Source organism: Pseudophryne corroboree, chromosome 4 (assembly GCF_028390025.1).
Source record: "Pseudophryne corroboree isolate aPseCor3 chromosome 4, aPseCor3.hap2, whole genome shotgun sequence".
Classification (NCBI taxonomy): Eukaryota; Metazoa; Chordata; class Amphibia; order Anura; family Myobatrachidae; genus Pseudophryne; species Pseudophryne corroboree.
In genome coordinates this window covers 670,462,193-670,485,646 of record NC_086447.1, presented here as the reverse complement: position 1 = coordinate 670,485,646, position 23,454 = coordinate 670,462,193, and the positions used below count along the sequence as shown (strand labels likewise).

General features: G+C 41.1%; 1 pseudogene; it reads right to left on the bottom strand.

Moving 5' to 3' along the window:
• Nucleotides 1–2,763: 2,763 nt before the first annotated feature.
• Nucleotides 2,764–2,883, bottom strand: LOC134912859 (5S ribosomal RNA; annotated as a pseudogene).
• Between the last annotated feature and the right edge of the window lie 20,571 nt (nucleotides 2,884–23,454).

The window sequence follows — 23,454 nt, the reverse complement described above, 5'->3', positions numbered from 1 at the left end:
AATACTCGCAATCAGATGAGATTAGGCTGTCAATGTAAATTTTGAAGTTTAACAAATTAATTTATCTATCTTTCTAACAGCTATTGTACTAGAAAATATTAATAATATTTATTTAATCATTTATAAATACATTTGTATTATTATTATTATTATTATTATCCTTTATTTATATGGCGCCACAAGGGTTCCGCAGCGCCCAATTACAGAGTACATATGCACATAATCAAACAGGAAAACAGCAACTTACAGTTGATGACAGTATATAGGACAAGTACAGGGTAAACACACATACATATTATATTATATTTTGTATACATATATACAAAAATTTAAAGAAGGTAATCACCAAAAAAAAGTTAACTGTTCTTCACTTCCTCCCAGGTAAAGATGTTGCCCCATATTTTTAATTAGTAGACGCTTCAATTCCGACGAATCATTTTAGACCAGCACAGCAAGAGCAATGGGTAACAAGTTCCTAAGTAGCAGGCTCAGTGTCACGATCCTAGGCACGGCGATTCCCCAGATACTCCAATCTGCGAATCCCTGCCACGTGACACCTTTACTGGATACCTGAGCGCGTGTGTTTATTTCACACAAAATCACTGCCACCAGCCAAAGTACAAACGTTTAGGGTATGACCCAAGGCAAACTTATGGCTTTTGCCTGCACCTAGAATAATTAATATTTTGGTAACGCCTCTTTCAGAGAGTTGGGTTGGATACACAACAGAAACCAGATTTGTATTGTAAAATAAACAAAGAACCTGGGGTTGGCCAAACCCAGAAACACTTACGAAAATTAACATAGGATTGAGAGTCTTTGTATATCTACAGTCACTGTTAGAACTGTCTTAAACAAAATAGTAAATGCGAGAAAAAGGGTCTCCAGCACCTTTAGTAGTCCTTGGCCGTTTCTATGCTCCTGATCAAGTCCTAAAAACTAAATACATTAGTTCCAATTGAAGATACATTAGTGGATTTATATAGTTTTTCATTGAGATTTATATTGCAAAAATCAATTAGGTGAAAATAGTACAAATACCATGGAATATAGTTACTAGTTAGTGGTTTGGATGCAGAATTTAAAATTGCAGTAATACTGAATAAAATAAAATTTCCTGCTTTGCATTTAACATTATTGCCCTTTTAAATTTCTTGGCCATAACTGCCGATAAGCAGTGGCTTTGAAAAGCTGCCGCTTACTAAATAAACCCACATGTCTTCTGTTATGCTTAATATATACTAGTCTGCAGAATATGATTTATATTGGTACCTTTCCTCAATGATGCATTGTACTAATAAACATATGTAAAATAATTTGATTTTGAAACATGTATTCAGTGTTCCAAAACAGTAATTCATAATATACAGCATATATATATATATATATATATATATATATGGGATAAGGGTTCAAGCGATCAATGGTGTCAAATTGAATAGGGAAAGTGTCTATAAACTCTATAAATACATAAATAAACATGGAGTACTGAATAAATTATGACATTAAATATTTATTAGCGTTACAGAGTCTAAGATTAAAAAAAAATTCTAATATAACTAATTAGGAATGCTTATAAATATCTAAAATCGAGATTAAATAGAGTATATAATTTAACTGAGGCATATAGCGGTCAGTGGGGGGAATCCCAACGCGTTTCATCCTTAAGACTTTTTCAAGGAATAATAGTGTACTGGGACCGGGCTCTTATTTATACCCCACTCTAATGAGATATCAAATTATGACCTCATATCCTGTTTAGGTCATGTGAGTAACAATGAATCTAATTCCACACATTAAAATATATATTCAATAATACAGGTGGTGCAGATTACATATTGCAAAAAAAATATATTTTTTAAAAATAGATTTTTTCATAAGAAATACAGAGGTAGACAGATTTTTTCGGAGTTGCGGTACTTCTGCCATGCTTGTGGCAGCAGACATTCACATTGCCGCCAGAAGCATGGCAAGCCAGAAGCAATGGTAGGGACCATTTCCTCCTGCCCAGAGTTCTTCAGGTTTTTGAAGCGGTCCAGGAAGCGGCGTGTCACTAGATGGCGGGTTGGGGCACGTCACGTGGTCTGAGATACATCACTGGAATGCATGGTGAGGCTCATCACGTGTCTGCATTGCGTCTAACACTCGTCATGGTAACCTAAGTGCGGCTCGTCAGTTTTAGCGTTGTCATGGCAGCCGTTGTACACTGTTAGTTGGCGACATCTCAGCGCATGTTAAGAAAAAAGGGTGGGTTTAAATAAACCATATATAAAACTCAAAGCACGTTTGAACAGTCTCAATCATTTTCTGATATTGTGAATCGACACACAATTAAATTAAATGGTAGGGATAGCTAGTGCTTGCATATTTATAATGTTTATATCATAAAATATATGAGGTAGTAAATGAAAATCTCTTTTATCTTGGGGATTTTGTTCTTCCATTGATAATTGGCTTTATATTAACGATTATACTGATATATCATAAATATAGTGAATAAGTGTATAAGAAATTACTATAAATTACTTAAGTAGTGTGATGCTCATGATATATAAATTAATATAATTAATTCGTAGAGCAAATATTAATAGATGTTTATAATTAGTGAAACTTTACAGGTAATCTTAAAGTGCAAGTGGATTCTTACATTATGAGTGTTAAATATATGTTATAAATAGTGTTGTCTATATATATTGTGACTATTAATATGGTGATATAACAAATTAAATGAGTAATCTAGTAGGGAATAATGTTGCTATATTGTCAGTACAGTACCTAATCTTTCCAAGGGGTCTCCCCCTCCTGGTACTAGTCAGGCCCAACACTGCTTAGCTTCCAAGGTCGGCTGAGATTGGGCATTTCCAGTGTGGTTTGACTGTCATTACTTAATTTGCAACAAATAACATTCACTAGGTATTTCACAGATTATTATTTATTGATTTTTATCCAAATTGTGCACAATATTGTGTTTGTATTAAATTTATAAGTGTAAAGTGAGGGATATCAAGCCCCTATAGTGGAAGTAAAACATGGAACGACACCTCATAAAAAGGGGGCTATCTCGTAGTTTTCATATAGGCCCAGAAGTTGCATGGTACTTAGGTGAAAGATCCAAAACAATTCACGCTGTGATAGTTTGGTCGCCAGGTAGCCTCCTCTTTGTCCCATTTTGACCAATTCAATTGCTTTAAAGGTCAAATCATCTGGATTCGAATTGTGTGTCATAGTGAAGTGTCTGGAAATCGTATGGCTGTCTACTTTATTTTTTATATTTCGGATGTGTTCTTGAATCCTTCATTTTAATGTTCTTTTTGTCTTGCCCGCGTATTTCTATCCACAGCTGCATTCTAAAAGATATATGACCGATGAATTATTGCAGTTTATAAAGTCCTTTATTTTGTATTCCTTGGTGTTTCCAACGTCGCTGAAGCTTTTCCGGTTCGGGTGGAGGTATTTACATATATTACATCGTCCACATTTTTACGATCCCACACATCTGGGCATGATTTGGTTATCACCTGTTGCATTTGTTAGCATGCTGGGTGTTAGTATGTCTTTCAAGTTTCTAGACTTCTTGTAAATGATCTCCAGATGTGGTGGAAGTAGCTCTTTTAAAATTGGGTCCATCAAAAGAATGCCCCAGTGGTCCCTGAGTGAACTTCTTATGATGTCCTCATGACGATTATAAGTGATAATAAATGCTATGGGTTCTTTTTTTCTTCTCCTTAACTTTATACTCAAGTAGCTTTTCTCTCTCCATAACTGCCTCTTGTAGGTGTTTGCAAACCTGACATATTGATCCATGTGCTATTTGAGGTGGCTCCTTTAGATGCCATTTTTATTCATAGAAAAACAGGCATTTCCCTGGCACCCACCAAGGTTGGGAAACCCCCATTAGAATTTGTCCTAACGGAGTACAGATGGCTGGTGTCCTCTGTTATGAGAGTTACACTAGATATTTTTCATTCAAAAGAGAAGTCACATAAATTGCTTGTTATGGGAGATCCCTACATTTCTTAGGCCAAATAAAAAAAAAATGAAAGTACTAATATCTAATGTTACTGCTTACTGTGGCTCATGCTAATATAATTCTATAATGATAACAGTAGCCTTAACATGAGCCAAAGATTAGTCTAAAATTTGAAACGATCTGAAGATGTAAGCTTAGTGTTTATCCTAAACTGTACCATAGCCAAAGCCTTTAAGTCTTTGCAGTTTTTTTCCCTGGAAGCTAAGAAATGAAAGAAATTTTTCAGACAGCATTTGAGTTGTGCTAGTGGTTGTATATATTATGTGTGTTACACAGCTTGGTGGTGAAAACGTGGTAAAAACATTTTGTTATTTAATGGCGTATTATTGATCAGGACAAATGGGGATATTATATTAAATATTATATGTAGAAATAGATTTGATACCTGTCTGTGGTAAGCCATACCCCCGATGAAGGCATAGAAGGGTCTTACTGACAATAGCACTACAAAGAACCTCTCACCAGTCACATGATTATAAAGTTAGGAGTTTATCAGTACATTTTATATATATATATATATATATATATATATATATATATATACAACAATAGGAGAATCGGCGCCAGGGGGTCGTATCAACACCCAATTTTCTTAACCCTTGAATGGTTAATGATGTTTAAACAAAGTAATAACATGTTCCAACATATAAAATTTATTAAAAGACATAATAACTTCAAAATCAATATTGATACAGAGGAGATGTGTTGTTCCACACTTTAAGCAGTATGACTCTTAGCGTTGTCCAAATACAATTGTAGGTGATTGACAACAGTCTCCTCCTTCTCCTTATAGTTGGTTCGGAGATAACATCACAATACAGATGACCCAACGCGTTTCGTCTTATACAAAAGACTTCATCAGGGGTACATCTCGAGTGACTGGAACGTACAGTTGTTTATACGAACAGTAAAATACAATAAGACTCGTTCATACGTGCTTAGTGGGAAATCCCATATATCACCGGGGCTTTCTGGTATACAACCAGTTTGGCCTTATAGTGAGAAAACTTGTAAAAGAAAAATTCGGATACCCAGGTACAGAAAAATCACTTAGATAGGGAACCTTTCTGTGAATCTGCAGCAGAAGCTCAGTACCTCCGAACTAACTATAAGGAGAAGGAGGAGACTGTTGTCAATCACCTACAACTGTATTTGGACAAAGCTAAGAGTGTGGAATAACACATCTCCTCTGTATCAATATTGATTTTGAAGTTATTATATCTTTTAATAAATTTTATATGTTGGAACATGTTATTACTTTGTTTTAAACATCATTAACCATTCAAGGGTTAAGAAAATTGGGTGTTGATACGACCCCCTGGCGCCGATTCTCCTATTGTTGTATATTTCTATTTCTAGTTCCGTCTAACAGGGGACTTAGTTGAATCAGGCTGCCTTCATTAAATTTCCCCTGGTTTTATTTAAGGTGACAGTCCTTACCAAGTATACCAGTTAGCGCAGAGGGAGAGTATTTGTTTGATATATATATATATATATACAGCAAATGGCGGCAAAAAGTGCTGCCATTTGCTGTTCTTGTAAGAAGGGTTCGTGTATCCTGGGATGGCACCGTGGCAAGTATCAGCACTATTTTATGGAGTGCTGGCCTATTTTGCATGATATATATATATATATATATATATATATATATATATATCTGCACTATATCAAATGGCAACTGGATTGTTTCTAAATTTTTAACCCCAGGATACAAGCCTTGCTATCTGATGGGCCCCATTGAAATTCTAGACATATCCCCAGTGGCGGACTGGGGAATGAAGGGCCCACCGGGGGAATGCAGAGGGAGGGGCCCATGTTTAGGGGTGTGGTCATTCTGCAGAGGGGGTATGGCTTGCCACCTTATTGGTTTGACTAACCATTAGAGAATGCAACGTCTGGACTCCTCCATAAATATATACAGTAAATTCAGCTGCTGCATGCATGATAATGTACCAGATTAATAACATATTAATAACAGCAATGCATTGTAGAAAATACGCTATAGTCCAGTATAGGGTAACATATGTATAATGTATAATTCATGTGCACAGTCTAGACCCTCACCCTTAGAGCAGGATGTGGGCCCCCAGGCAGTGGGGCCCACCGGTGGTTTCCCCTGTACCCCCGTGGGCCAGTCCAAGCCTGCATATCTCTTTAAAATGAGTGTAGCTGTGTATTTTTAATGCAGCTCTTTGCTACAAATGAGATTATGGTCATAACAAATAATGGTCTATTTACTAAGCCTGGGAACATTCTTTTCATATCGTATTATTCTACACAAAGTTATTTAAGAAAAGCATCAAACAACACTGGCATATATTAAGAACGGATGAGGATCTATAGGAAATATTACCATCATACCCCTGTATCATCTACAGAAGGGCACCCACCATCAGAACATCACTTGAGAAGAGTCACTTTTGTACTAATAGAACTGAGCCAACACAAAAACAGAATGGTTTCTCACGTTGTGGCATTTGCACATCTTGCAAGAAAACTAGACATAATTCAACATGGATCATAAAAGAAATTACAGGTTGAGTATCCCTTATCCAAAATTCAAAATGACACATTTTTGGGTTCCCAACTGAGATAATTACACATATATATATAGATATTATATTATATATCTATATAATATATCTATATATACACATAATATATAATATATATGTTACTGTACTTCCTTTACGCATAAGAAGACCATCTCCATCAAGGGTAGAATAAGCTGCCACACCGCTGGAGGTATCTACATGCTGTGGTGCCCTTGTGGCCTTCAGTATGTAGGGAAAACAAAAAGAAAACTACACATCAGAATAAAGGAACATTTAGGTAATATTAATCACAGTGTACATTTTAAGGAAGAACATAATTCAAATCCAAGCCTCTTACAATTTGTCGGAGTAAAATAGATTGTGAGACCATGGAGAGGAGGAAACATTGAGGATATACTTTCAAAAGAAGAAACCAAGACAATATATGAACTGGGTATTTTAACCCCAAGAGGTTTAAATATTGATATGGAAGACTTCCGGTGGGCAGGGCACCTCGTGTGACTGCATTTTAATATCTCTCCAGACGTGGATCACCTGAATCTGCCTCCATCTACTACTATTAATCTACTTATGGGGATTCTGATTGTATCCTCGGATAACTGAGGAGTGGAGGATTCCTTAGATACCTATTTCATGTCTGGAGCTTCTATATATCCCCTGGAGTCCGGCCTCTGATAGTGGATTGTATGAGCGCCTCTCCTTTGGCGCAAAAGCTGGCATGCCGGAGCGCTCACCCTTACTACAGTTTGCTACTCTTCCCACCCAATTTCACTGTCTCCCTCGACCCCTCTCTGATTGCTGACATCTGGAGTGGACCCGCTGATGACTACCCGAGAGGGATGCGCCCCTGCCCGCGGGTTACTCTATGCCCGATGGCCTGACCCTCTCTCCCAGCTGTGAGTGATCGGGCTGGAGTGGGTGCCCCCCTTCACCCCGGGACACGCTGTTGCACTCGGTTCGTCCCCATCCACTTGGCCGCTAAGGATTGCCCGGCGGGAGCCGACATCGTGACTACGGGAGACCCTGGGCCCGCTTACCTGACCCTCTCCTTCCGACTGCTGGTGGCTGACATCGGGCTGCGGGAGGTCCTGCTGTGGAGTGCCTGCAGGGCGGAGTTGCTGCGCTGCCCGGGACGGAGGGCTGGTATCTTCTGCCTTGGGCCGCCTGTTTCTTTCCTCCCTGCATTGGGCTTTCATCCTGCTGCGCCTGGTGGCGCTGGGCTGGGGGCCCCGTCTAGCTTCCACCGTGGTGCTCCGGCTCGCCGCTTCACCACCGCTGTGGGATACGAGTGGACTCACTGCTACCCGGACGCGCTCTTTCCCTGCGAGCTGAGACGGCTGGGACACCGTAGCCTGAGGGGCAGACGTCGCCTGAAGTGATCCTGGCTGGCGGGGTTTGTTGCTGCGGAGGAGTCCTCCATCCTTACTGCAGGGATCCTTCCTGTCTACAACATTCTCCCTGGATTTCATCTCCTATTTACCTGGTATTTGTCATTTACCCTTACTAACAACCTTTTCCCTCCCTACCTTGTGTTTTACCCTTCCCCTCAGATCCCTTCTGCCCGCTCCCCCTTCCCTTTTTTCCCCGTCCTTCCTATACCTCTGGTGGCCACAATAACTGTATCCAGCTGGGAACTTTACATAGGCTGCTTACCTTTACTTTAGTTTGCAGCTGCGAAGGGCTCACTGAGATTTTTATTTAAAGTGGGATTGACCTACTGTTAGTCATACATTTGTGACTGTTATTCAAGTTTTCTTTTTATTTAATTTACGTTTTTGTGTCAAAACCTGCCCCTGCTGCCCCCTCTTTACTCCTGCTGGGAGGTCTCCCGTGTCATCGGTTATTATGTGGCCCCGGCTGGTGCTGCCCAGACGAACCTTACTCTCAGAAGAGGAGTTTCCGTCTGGTCTATTTGACTGCCGGCCACAGGCTTTAATTGCAGTCTCTGACTCATAGCGCACCCTAATTTTCTCTCACTATCCGCTGATTCCTTTTGGAATTTCTTTGTGCTGTTTGTTATTTTTCCTATTTTATTGAATTTTTTCTTTTATTTTCTATTTTTTTCCCTGCTGAGAATCATATGTGATGTATGTTGTTTTGCCAGATACTCTATTCTGTATTGCTTGACATAACATTTTGTTTCTGGATACATAGTATATTGTTTCTAGATTTATGTTTTCACTCCAGTTGAGAACTGTCATAGCTTGTTGCCGAGGCTGTTTCATGGGCTCTCTTGCAGATTGCGGTATGCTCTAGATAATGGGCTTGGCTTAGCACCTCCGCCCGAGTTTTATATGTAACTGCCTTTGTACTTCTGCCGTTGTCTACATCGGGGGAGGCACTAATTGTAGGTGACGTTGACTGTTTCATATTTCATTCTCTGGGGTATGGACAGATACCTCGACAAGAACATGCCCCCGAAACAGTCTAATACCTCTTATAAAGCAGGGAAGGGGAAAGAGCCCCTCCCTAAATCAGGCCAACCCTCCCCGGTTGGACATGGGCCGGAATCACCTAGCTTACCTAGTGACAAAACCCCTCCCCTCACGGCTAAAGAGATTTCTGATTTCCTCATGCCCTTGCTTGATAAGCGATTTGACGACCTACAGGCCCGATTAGAAACGGACTTGGCTCGCATAGACTCTCATGCGACGCGTATTACTGCGTTGGAAATGGGACTGGGTGACACTGAGGACTTGGTCCAATCCTGTCAGGTGGGGATATCATCCCAACATAAATATATACAACAACTGCAGGATAAAGTTGAGGACCTGGAGAATAGATCTCGGAGGTATAACCTTCGATTTATAGGTGTTCCAGCATCCATGACGGGCCAAGCCCTCTCCTCATATCTTTCTGTAGATCTCCCAGACTCGTTGGGAATTGCTGATGATAAGGAAATCCCACATATTGAAAGAGCCCATAGGATGGGGCGATACAGGATGGGGCGCGGAAGTGCTCACGCCCGGTCATTGCTCGATACCTTGACTATAGGGCCAAAGAACAGGTTCTCTCGTAAAACTAGAGAATTGTTAGTGAAGGGTCACAAGATCTTGATATTCCAAGATTTCTCAGCTGCAGTGGCTCAGAAAAGAAAGGAATTCTCTGAAGTTTGTTCTCATTTACACAGTAAAAATATCAGGTTTGCTCTGTTGTACCCAGCCAAATTATGGGTCACAGAGAATGGTAATCAAGTGTTTTACACAGACCCGGAGGTAGCGAGATCTCACTTTCTGACTCATAAATCCCCATCAGGGTCACCTGTCAAATAGGGTATCTGTCGGGGAGGAGTTATGGGTTGATCACATCGGGTACTTCCGCCTCAGGCGGATGTGTGTTAGCCAATTATTGGTTTATTCTTCTTTCTACAGTTAATATAGTACTTTACTAAGAGTGTCTACTTTTATTAATTTAGTAATAACTTTGTTGGTATTTTGTGTGCGCACCACTAGACCTAGTTGGTGCCCACTATGGTTTTGGATGTTAAGAAAATGTTGGAAAAAAGAGTTATGAGTCATTATGGTTCACTATTGTTATTTCACATATTAAGTCTGTGCCATATATTCCATGTCATGCTGATGTTTATGCTGTTGAAACCGCTGATGTACTGGCGGCCTTGGGTTGGGAGGGGGGCCACCGCTGTCCGCTTGAGTTTATTGCTTGCCAGTCAAGTTTCTCACGGCCCTGGGGGGATTGGGTGTCCATGCCGTCTGTAGTTTCTTCCTCAGATGAGGTAATACCCCCGAAGCCGATACAATTTATTTCTTGGAATGTGGGAGGACTTAATTCCCCAGTCAAGCGACGACGTGTGGTCACGCACCTCAAACGTTTCCATTCCAATGTGATTTTCTTACAGGAAACTCACTGGCTGGAGGGTGAGGAAAATGTATTGAAGGCACCATGGCTTGGTCCCTGTATCGCTGCTCCCTTTCGCACAAAAGCTAGAGGGGTAGCCATACTTTTTCATAAAAACCTTCTTGTTACTGTACTGACAGAAATCATTGATCCCGAAGGCAGATATATCATTATGGACATAGAGATTTTTCATACAAAATATACCCTTGTCAATTTATATGCCCCGAATGTCAATACACATACATTTATTCAGGACATTGCCCATATTCTTCTGAGCAGAACTAACTACTCCCTAATAGTGGGTGGGGATTATAACATGGTGGATGATCCTACAGTTGACAGATCACCGAGTGTGCCGAGAACCACTGATTCCCAGAGCAGACACCTATTGGCATTTCGAGACTCCTTGGACCTGTCTGACCCATGGAGATTGCTGCACCCAACTGACAAGACGCACACCCATTTATCGTTGGCACTTTGTCTCGTATTGACAGGTTTTTCATTGCCGATGACTTAATGTCCCAGATTGCTGGGGTAGATATATCAGACATATAGATCTCAGATCATGTCCCCATCACATTAGCGCTGGCTCATCCCCAAATGCATTCGACAGATTGTATCTAGCGATTTCTACAATACCTGGCAAATTCAGAGGACTTTAAACTATACCTAACATATCATTGGACTAATTACGTTGATGACAACACAGAATATTGGGACAAACCTGACATTTTTTGGTATGCCTCAAAGGCAGTGATGTGGGGTCATATTATTAGTTATGTCACCCGGAAAAAAAGAGATTCCAAATTGGAATACACTATGTTAAAAGCAACTTTGTCCAGAACCTTCCGAATGTATACTTCTAATCCGACAGAGACTACCCTTGACGAATACAAACAGGCTAGACGCCTACTTGAAACCTACTTAGCTACCCAAGCAAAACAGTCCTTAGATTTCACCAAAAATAAATTTTATAGGTGGGGCAATAAGGCTGGTAGGTTATTGGCGGTCATTTCTAGACCTCCCCAAAAACGACATGTTATAACCACCATACACCACCCAAGGTCTGGCCGGGTTATCACAAAGTCTCAGGAAATAGTAGAACAATTTCAGTCCTACTTTCAGTCCTTGTTTCAATCGACACAAATAGATACTGATATACAAACACAGTTGCTCACAGATGTAGTATTGCCCCCCCTGACCAGAGACCAGAGAGAGGCTCTTGTGGGTCCTATCACGACGGAGGAAATTAACATCGCCATTTCCAATTTGCCCCAAGGCAAGTCCCCAGGCCCAGATGGCTTGTCGGGCGATTATTACCGCATGTTGCAGGCCCAAATTGTCCCTTCATTACTGGAATTATTTCACGCAATACATGAACGGAGTTCCCCATCCCCGCTTTTTAATGAAGCTTTTATTACCCTTATCCCCAAACCTGGTAGGGACACCAATTTCCTTTCCTCCTACAGACCAATTAGTCTGCTAAATGTAGACTACAAACTACTGGCCAAGATAATGGCGACGCGGCTCCAATCCATTCTTCCTGATATTCTCACCACGACACAAATGGGTTTTGTAACTGGCAGACACGCGGTTAAGGCAATCCGCATGGCACTAGTGCCGGTAGCGGCGTCCCAGTCTCCCTGCACAGACTCAAACATGCTTCTTAGCCTCGATGCCAATAAGGCTTTTGATATGGTACTATGGCCACATTTGTTTGCTGTGTTGGAGAGAAGGGGGTTTGATGCGAGCTTTATTAACTATATACGATATATCTACACCGCTCCATCTGCCTCCCTATTAATTAATGGGATCAGAGGCCAACGATTCTTATTGGAAAGGGGAACCCGTCAAGGGTGTCCTCTATCGCCTCTGCTATTTAACTTGGCCCTCGACCCGCTACTTAGGACATTGCAGGATTGGTCTGTTTTTAGAGGTATAAAAGTGGGTGGTCAGGAAATTAAACTTTCAGCTTTCGCTGACGATATCCTTCTTTATATATCGGACCCCGAGCATTCCCTTACTCAAATTTTGGACAAGATTCAATTATTTGGCCTTATTTCGGGTTTTAGTATTAATATGGACAAATCTAAAGCCTTGTTATTGTATGGCAATGTGACATGTCCGACTTGGGCCACACGTTTTCCCTTACATTGGGTGTCCACATATATTATATACTTGGGTGTTAAGGTACCACGTTATATTTCAGAACTCTACACACTTAACATACATAAGGTAATACACACTCTAACCGATGATATTAAGAGATGGGAGCATCTTCCATTGTCGTATCTTGGTAGGGCTAGCCTCTTAAAAATGGTGGCTATACCACGCATACTGTACCCCTTGCAAACGCTTCCCATACTGCTGACGAAGCAAGACTCACAAAAAATTAACAAACTTATTAGAACCTTCATATGGAAGGGGGGCCGAGCACGTATCGCTCTGCGCAAGCTTGCTCAACCTAAATCCAATGGGGGTATCAATTTTCCAGATGTAGTGGTTTATAATCATGCTGCTCTTCTGAGACACTTAAGGGACTGGTTGCAGAACAGCTCTATCTACACGAATACATTCCTCGAACAGTGCTTCTTACCGACTGTAGCCTTGACATGTTTCCTTCACCAGCATGATTCGGAAGTACCTGATCATATTCGGTCTAATCCTCTTCTATGGTCTACCAGGAAGATGTGGCACATACTGCGACATGACGCAAAATTGAACCCGTATCATTCCTTACACTTACCCTTAATTTAAAACACAGACTTCTTAGACGGCGTGGCTGCCCATCCCTTCAGGGTGTGGGGGAAGGATGGTATAACGTCAATTCGCTCCATGGTGTCTGTGGAGGACCATCGTCTACTCACCTTTTCAGAAGTCTCAGCAAAGTATGATGTGATTGCTTCGTCTCCCCTCCCATTTCTACAGACGCAATTCTATGTCAGGCATGTCCTTGCACGTTTGGCGGATGGGGACTGGACCAACCCTCTGGACGGCCTCTTAACACACCCTGTACCGAGTCGTAAGGCCATTTCCATCCATTACACTTTTTTGAGAAAAATATTAGATCACGCTACTGTGAGGGGTGGTATGTCCACATGGTTGGTTCACTTTCCTGGTCTGACCATACCAATTATGGAAAAATCGTTACTTTACTCCAGAAAAGCCCTCCCAGCAAGCATGTACACTGAATTGTTTCTTAATGTGTATCACAATACTTACTTATCCCCATTGCGGCGCTTCCATATGGGAGCGACTGACTCACATTCCTGCCCAAAATGCCACCAGAGTGAAGCGGACACCTTTCATTGTTTGTGGACATGTCCGATTGTGCAATACTTTTGGCATCTAGTTAGGAGATATGCAGAGGCAAACCTAATAACCTATGTACCCTTTACCCCCGAATGGGCAGTATTGGGTATCACTGACCCTGCCCTCCGCATGCCGTCGGAATGTAAAAAACTATTGATAGCCTTAAGTGCGGCGGAGAAAAAGACAATATTACAGGGGTGGATAGATAGTACACCACCACAGATACCACTATTTTTAAATAAACTTCATCATATATTTAGGATGGATTGGGTGGAGGCTATTGTAGATAAAGGTAAACAAGTAGAACGATTTTTCCTCCTGTGGGAATCTTACATCTCCACTTTGCCTCTCACTACACGTCTAAACATTCATAACAGCCTCAAAAACACCACATGGTACCTGACTAGATTGGCTGCACAGGAACAACCTATATCGTTGGTCTAGGTGTGGGCGGATATGGCGGTCTCCGTCTGGGTTGATCATACTGTGTACAATAACATTAGCATGATAACAGACGAATCTTTTGAAAATTAATGTTTTTATTATTCGATAAAGTAGAAGAAATTGTTGTATACTTTCTGACTTTAATAACTGTGTAATTCTACTTTGTGATATTTATACGATATGTGATTTCCATGATGTCTTAATAAAAAAAAATTGAAAAAAAAAATAATATATTGATATGGAAATTATACCCTTCCTGAAGTAACTGAAAGAGAGGCGAGGTAAAAGAAACAATATATCCGAAGAATAAAGAAAGAAATAAATTAGCCCCCCCCCCCCCCCCCCCAGCCCCAAGTAAAAGAAATATTGTATATTGACTCCATGAAGACACATCCATTTAATTAGAAAATTATAGAATAATCAAAATAGTAAGAAAGAGCAAGGTTACAACTAGAGGAGTAAACAAGTAGAACGATTTTTCCTCCTGTGGGAATCTTACATCTCCACTTTGCCTCTCACTACACGTCTAAACATTCATAACAGCCTCAAAAACACCACATGGTACCTGACTAGATTGGCTGCACAGGAACAACCTATATCGTTGGTCTAGGTGTGGGCGGATATGGCGGTCTCCGTCTGGGTTGATCATACTGTGTACAATAACATTAGCATGATAACAGACGAATCTTTTGAAAATTAATGTTTTTATTATTCGATAAAGTAGAAGAAATTGTTGTATACTTTCTGACTTTAATAACTGTGTAATTCTACTTTGTGATATTTATACGATATGTGATTTCCATGATGTCTTAATAAAAAAATTTTGAAAAAAAAATAATATATTGATACGGAAATTATACCCTTCCTGAAGTAACTGAAAGAGAGGCGAGGAAAAAGAAACAATATATCCGAAGAATAAAGAAAGAAATAAATTAGCCCCCCCCCCAGCCCCAAGTAAAAGAAATATTGTATATTGACTCCATGAAGACACATCCATTTAATTAGAAAATTATAGAATAATCAAAATAGTAAGAAAGAGCAAGGTTACAACTAGAGGAGTATATATTCAATTGAAATATATGGATACAACATTAAAAGAAATATGAAACATACATCTAGAAATGAATGTGCTCCCTTTATATGGAATAAATGTGCTAATAACAGAACTTATTTCATATATTTTTTAAATAATCATAATTAGTACACATGTAAATATTGTTCTGTGTGATTTTTGGCAGTTTTGTGTTGTTTTGATCCAATTGTTTCCATGGGCAAAAGAGATGAAACCACCATCTTTGCTAAGGACGGAAGTATAATAACCGCTGCAGCCTTAAATACAGCGGTGGGCTGTTGATCGAATATGCAGCCATCCTGGGGAAGCCTATCACTAGGTGAAATGTTGATTGCTGAGAAATCAATCCCGCCCTGCACACAGGCAAACGGAGCGATGGAGCAGCTGCGGGAGTCTGCCGGCAGTAGTCATGGGCAAAGTGATTCACTGAACTGAGTTGAGAGACACATGACTCAGTTCAGTGAAGTGTCTCGAGTCAGTGTCTTGACACACGAGTCATGACTCATTTGTATTGGAATGTATTGCAGAGACTGCACATGAATCAGTGAGTTGCCAGTGCTGGAGGATCAGTGCTGGACTCATGGAGGGAGTTATTCAGCTGCAGTGATTGTGTGCAGTGCATCTGGGGGAGGCAGCTGCTTATGCACTGATTGTTAATAATGTATTAACATAGATTCACTGTTACTGTATACTGATATATTATAAATAACCATTTATTGCATACTAGTTACAGAATATGCACATTAATTCTGGTTGAGGAGAGAAAGCTTAACAGCCATGAAACACATCATTCAGTCTGTAACTAAACCAAATAAAAACTTTTTTTTTTAACTTTGCTAATGGGATGATTTTAGGTGGGTTTTTTTTTAGGTGGACTTGGATTTATTATATTATCCACTATCTAGCCTCCAGGGAGTTTGCCACCCACAATCACATTGAGCAGGAACAGTGAGTTGAGAGCCCTGTAGGCAGTGCCGTAACTAGGTGTGTGCGAAGGGGGCATTGCACACAGCGCAGTTAGGCTGTGGGCGCACCCTCCGCACGCACTGATTGCTCCTCACCAGCTGCGCCGCTGCCCGCTGTAGTGTAGTGTAATATTAGTAGCGCTGTGCCCGGCACCTTCCCTGCCGGAGGCAGCACTGCTAATATACATTACACTACAGCGGGCAGCGGCGTAGCGCTGCGCTGCCTGTGTAGACTCAGTCTCTCCCCACCATCAGTCCCCCTCTGACAGTCCGCCCCCCTCCTCCTGCTCTTCTCAGCACTGCACAGTTATATACACTTCCGGGAACGTCTATGAGATAACTCATCTCATAGACGGCTGCTGCTGCCTTCGGTTCTCTCACGAGTGAAGTCTCTCTTCTCCCTCCCCTCGTCCCTCGTGCAGACAATGCTTACCAGGCATGACATGTAGGTGCTGCACATACATTAATCTAATGTGTTTGTGTATATATATCTATATATATTATATATATATATATATATATATATAAACTGGAAAAAATCTCGGCGGCACTCAGAGTCTGTACACCTTCAATCAGCGTGAAAAAGCCATGTGCATTTATTAACGTTTCGGAGGGCGAACCTCCTTCCTCAGAACACTGCAAGCAAGTGATAGCAAACAATATAACAACTTAAATACCTGCTTCTCCTGGTCCCCGTCATCTCTCGCCACGTCTGCGTTGTACACTACACCGGGAGCGCACCTCCGGTCACGTGGGGCACCCAGATGCCGGAAGTAACGTCCTCCCGCGATATGACCCGCTTCTGACGTGGCTGTGGACAAAGGGGAGAGGTTACCATAGAGACGGTACACAGTCTGCCAAACGGCGCCGTGTATCACGTCACTGGAAGCCAATCATGTGTTACATACAAAAGTTTCCATCTCATAATGTGCATGTAATAATAAGACACACTGACCCGCAGTGTGAAACATGGGTGATATAAATAAACAAGTGTTGTATGTGACCATCTTAGATAAATCAACTATCCAATCTAAATAATAGGAGGATAAATACATTGTTTTTTTTAAAAACCGTGATTAGCTGTGTGATAGACCAAATTTATACAAACTATACATCCTGTGTCTATAAGTATAGTGCCATCATTAATAATTCTGTAGAAACAGTGCTAAAAATCGGCAGCTAATTATGTTTTTATCTTTTCATATAGAAGCTTATAATCTTATATAGGCATAACATATTCCGGCATAATTTATAAAAAACAGCTTAAATTTAATTTATCATTTAGACCTCTGGGGTGGATGGTGTCCAGTCTAAAAATCCACCTGGCCTCGAGCTGTAATAACTTAATAGCCCTATTGCCCCCTCGGGCGGCTTCTGGGATGTGATCCACTATCTTGTATCTAACTGACGCTAGACTGTGCTTCATCTGAGCGAAGTGTCTGGCGACTGGTTGGTCGCTCTTGCCTGTCTGTAATGCTGCCCTAATGGCTGACCGGTGTTGGGCCATTCTTTCTTTGAAAAGACACTGTGTCTTGCCTATATAGTATAGGCTGCATGGGCAAATTAGCACATAAATGACAAATGAAGAGCTACATGTCAAAGGCCATGTTATGCTGATCTTTTTGCCTGTGTGCGGATGCGTGATGGTATCTCCCGTTAGCATATAGCTACAGGTCGTGCAACCCAGGCATCGAAAACACCCTGATTTGCGGCTCAAAAAATGTGGAGCCGCTGGTGTGGTTTTAAAGCCTGTGATATCATTTTTGACCACTAGGTCTTTGATGTTGGAACTGCGAGTATAACAAGGCATAATTTTACTATGTTTGAGAGAAGATAAATGTGGGTCCGTGGTAACTATTGGCCAGATTTGTTTAATACGTTTACTTGTTCTATCACTGGCGGTGTTATATTCATTGACCCACGTGACTCTCTCTCTCACTGGTCTCGGTTTGGGGTTCAATAGAAGATCACAACGATCCAAAGTGAGCACTTTATCACGTGCTTGTTGTAGTAACTCCTTGGGGTATCCCCTCTGAATAAATTTCTCGGTCATGATATTTAATTGATTTTCCAGGTCGTTAGGATCACTAGTGATCCTTCGGACTCGGAGGAATTGAGAATATGGGAGACCTCTCACCAAAGACCTAGGGTGAAAACTATCATACCGCAAAATGGTATTACGGTCTGTGGGCTTACTATATAGCGAGGTCTGAATCTGACCATTGTGTACCATAATCTTAATGTCCAAAAAACAAATTTCACTGGGATGTGTGGTGAGAGTCAATTTGATAGGGCTAGGTGACTTATTGTGTTCTTCAATCATAGCAGACAACATCTGTGGATCGTGTGTCCAAAATAACAGTAAGTCGTCTATGTATCGAAAATATAGTAAAATATGCCTTGAAATGGATACATTTTCAAAAAATAACTCGCGTTCAATTTCCCACATGTATGCGTTCGCCAGAGATGGTGCTACCGCTGACCCCATCGCACAACCTGTTCTTTGATTAAAAAATTTACCATTAAACAAGAAATAGTTGTGGGTCAGCGTAAATTCAAGTAATGTTATGAATAAATCGATGTCCGGTCCAGTATATAATGTATTATGTGTAATCAGGCGCCTCACTGCGCTCAGTCCCGCTTGATGCGGGATGCATGTGTACAAACTAGTGATGAGCGAGGTTCGGTTTTACTCGGTTTTACTCGGTTTTACTCGGTTCTCAAAACGGCATCTTATTGGCTATCCAAAACACGTGACATCCGTGAGCCAATAAGATGCCGTTTTGAGAACCGAGTAAAACCGAGTAAAACCGAGTAAAACCGAATCCGCTCATCACTAGTACAAACTCGCTACATCTAGTGTAGCGAGTGTGGTACCTTCTGGTATGGACTCAAAGGACATCAGTTTCTTCAATAACATATTTGAATCTTTAAGGTGTGTAAATGTGGCTTGAACACAGGGCTGCAAGTAAGAGTCTAAAAAAATGGCTATGGCTTCACATAATGACCCTCTGGCGGAAATGATTGGTCTGCCAGGGGGCTGCCTAGCATCTTTATGTAATTTAGGTATGACATAAAAAATGGGGATGACCGGATGCTTGCATATGAGTTTATTCAATACATCTAGTGAAATAAGCCCTTCCGTTGCTGCTGTCTCTAGAATGCTATCTAGTTCAGCCTTATATTCCCTGGTGGGATCTACTTGCAACGGACTATAAGTGTTAATATCAGCCAATAGGCGGTCACACTCTCTGATATATTGGTCAGTGTCCATGACCACGATTCCTCCCCCTTTATCAGCTTTTCTGATAATGATGTCCTGTCTTTCTTGTAAGGACTTCAGAGCTGACTGTTCATCAACCGTGAGGTTTTTATAGACTTGTGGAGGAGGATCGTCCGATAAGTTCTCCATCATACGTGTAAAGGTTTTGATCGACGGATTTAAAGATAAAGGGTCAAACTTCGACGATGTCCCTAATCTACGGATTTGTACTGGAAGATCCGGTTCAGTAGAAGGCTCTGCAGATTTATTGAAATGTTCTTTTAATTTCAATGTTCTATTCAGCTTAAATGTCTCCACTTTCCATTTAAACTTGTCTGGGGCTTTAGTAGGGACGAATGAAAGTCCTTTGGATAAAACGGATACTTCAGCCGTGGAAAGAGTGGTGGAGGACAGGTTGAATATTAGGGACATCGTCGAAGTTTGACCCTTTATCTTTAAATCCGTCGATCAAAACCTTTACACGTATGATGGAGAACTTATCGGACGATCCTCCTCCACAAGTCTATAAAAACCTCACGGTTGATGAACAGTCAGCTCTGAAGTCCTTACAAGAAAGACAGGACATCATTATCAGAAAAGCTGATAAAGGGGGAGGAATCGTGGTCATGGACACTGACCAATATATCAGAGAGTGTGACCGCCTATTGGCTGATATTAACACTTATAGTCCGTTGCAAGTAGATCCCACCAGGGAATATAAGGCTGAACTAGATAGCATTCTAGAGACAGCAGCAACGGAAGGGCTTATTTCACTAGTTGTATTGAATAAACTCATATGCAAGCATCCGGTCATCCCCATTTTTTATGTCATACCTAAATTACATAAAGATGCTAGGCAGCCCCCTGGCAGACCAATCATTTCCGCCAGAGGGTCATTATGTGAAGCCATAGCCATTTTTTTAGACTCTTACTTGCAGCCCTGTGTTCAAGCCACATTTACACACCTTAAAGATTCAAATATGTTATTGAAGAAACTGATGTCCTTTGAGTCCATACCAGAAGGTACCACACTCGCTACACTAGATGTAGCGAGTTTGTACACATGCATCCCGCATCAAGCGGGACTGAGCGCAGTGAGGCGCCTGATTACACATAATACATTATATACTGGACCGGACATCGATTTATTCATAACATTACTTGAATTTACGCTGACCCACAACTATTTCTTGTTTAATGGTAAATTTTTTAATCAAAGAACAGGTTGTGCGATGGGGTCAGCGGTAGCACCATCTCTGGCGAACGCATACATGTGGGAAATTGAACGCGAGTTATTTTTTGAAAATGTATCCATTTCAAGGCATATTTTACTATATTTTCGATACATAGACGACTTACTGTTATTTTGGACACACGATCCACAGATGTTGTCTGCTATGATTGAAGAACACAATAAGTCACCTAGCCCTATCAAATTGACTCTCACCACACATCCCAGTGAAATTTGTTTTTTGGACATTAAGATTATGGTACACAATGGTCAGATTCAGACCTCGCTATATAGTAAGCCCACAGACCGTAATACCATTTTGCGGTATGATAGTTTTCACCCTAGGTCTTTGGTGAGAGGTCTCCCATATTCTCAATTCCTCCGAGTCCGAAGGATCACTAGTGATCCTAACGACCTGGAAAATCAATTAAATATCATGACCGAGAAATTTATTCAGAGGGGATACCCCAAGGAGTTACTACAACAAGCACGTGATAAAGTGCTCACTTTGGATCGTTGTGATCTTCTATTGAACCCCAAACCGAGACCAGTGAGAGAGAGAGTCACGTGGGTCAATGAATATAACACCGCCAGTGATAGAACAAGTAAACGTATTAAACAAATCTGGCCAATAGTTACCACGGACCCACATTTATCTTCTCTCAAACATAGTAAAATTATGCCTTGTTATACTCGCAGTTCCAACATCAAAGACCTAGTGGTCAAAAATGATATCACAGGCTTTAAAACCACACCAGCGGCTCCACATTTTTTGAGCCGCAAATCAGGGTGTTTTCGATGCCTGGGTTGCACGACCTGTAGCTATATGCTAACGGGAGATACCATCACGCATCCGCACACAGGCAAAAAGATCAGCATAACATGGCCTTTGACATGTAGCTCTTCATTTGTCATTTATGTGCTAATTTGCCCATGCAGCCTATACTATATAGGCAAGACACAGTGTCTTTTCAAAGAAAGAATGGCCCAACACCGGTCAGCCATTAGGGCAGCATTACAGACAGGCAAGAGCGACCAACCAGTCGCCAGACACTTCGCTCAGATGAAGCACAGTCTAGCGTCAGTTAGATACAAGATAGTGGATCACATCCCAGAAGCCGCCCGAGGGGGCAATAGGGCTATTAAGTTATTACAGCTCGAGGCCAGGTGGATTTTTAGACTGGACACCATCCACCCCAGAGGTCTAAATGATAAATTAAATTTAAGCTGTTTTTTATAAATTATGCCGGAATATGTTATGCCTATATAAGATTATAAGCTTCTATATGAAAAGATAAAAACATAATTAGCTGCCGATATTTAGCACTGTTTCTACAGAATTATTAATGATGGCACTATACTTATAGACACAGGATGTATAGTTTGTATAAATTTGGTCTATCACACAGCTAATCACGGTTTTTAAAAAAAACAATGTATTTATCCTCCTATTATTTAGATTGGATAGTTGATTTATCTAAGATGGTCACATACAACACTTGTTTATTTATATCACCCATGTTTCACACTGCGGGTCAGTGTGTCTTATTATTACATGCACATTATGAGATGGAAACTTTTGTATGTAACACATGATTGGCTTCCAGTGACGTGATACACGGCGCCGTTTGGCAGACTGTGTACCGTCTCTATGGTAACCTCTCCCCTTTGTCCACAGCCACGTCAGAAGCGGGTCATATCGCGGGAGGACGTTACTTCCGGCATCTGGGTGCCCCACGTGACCGGAGGTGCGCTCCCGGTGTAGTGTACAACGCAGACGTGGCGAGAGATGACGGGGACCAGGAGAAGCAGGTATTTAAGTTGTTATATTGTTTGCTATCACTTGTTTGCAGTGTTCTGAGGAAGGAGGTTCGCCCTCCGAAACGTTAATAAATGCACATGGCTTTTTCACGCTGATTGAAGGTGTACAGACTCTGAGTGCCGCCGAGATTTTTTCCAGTTTATACTGGGGCAAGCACACCCCTAGGAAGGCACCAGAGCATTTATCCCCTGAGGGGGACAGCGGAGTGCCGGGCTACCTGCATGGACTATATATATATATATAGATATATATCTATATATATATATAGATATATATCTATATATATATATTTATATATATATAGATCTCTATATCTATATATATATATATATAGATAGATCTATATATCTATATATATAGATAGATCTATATATATATAGATAGATCTATAGATAGATAGATAGATAGATAGATAGATAGATCTATATATATATATATATATATATGGAGTACTACTGTCTGTGACTCGGATGCTGCCATGCTGTGTAATGTGGCCGACGGACGCTACCGTGCTGTGTAATGTGGCCAATGGACGCTACTGTGCTGTGTAATGTGGACGATGGACGCTACCGTGCTGTGTAATGTGGACGACGGACACTACCGTGCTGTGTAATGTGACTGACAGACGTTACAGCGCTGTGTAATGTGATTGACCGAAGCTATCGCACTGTGTATTGCGACTAATGGATGCCACCACTCTGCGTAACGTGACTAATGGACGCTACCGTGTGGTGTAATTTGACTAATGGGCGCTACCGTGCAGAGTGATGTGAGTAACAGATGATACTGTGCGGCGTAGTGTGAGTAACGGGCACTACCATGCGGAGTTATGTGACTAATGCATACTCCATGAAGCCACACCCCTATTTTTTGATGCCCGTAACTAGCGGCGTGTGATTGACGGTG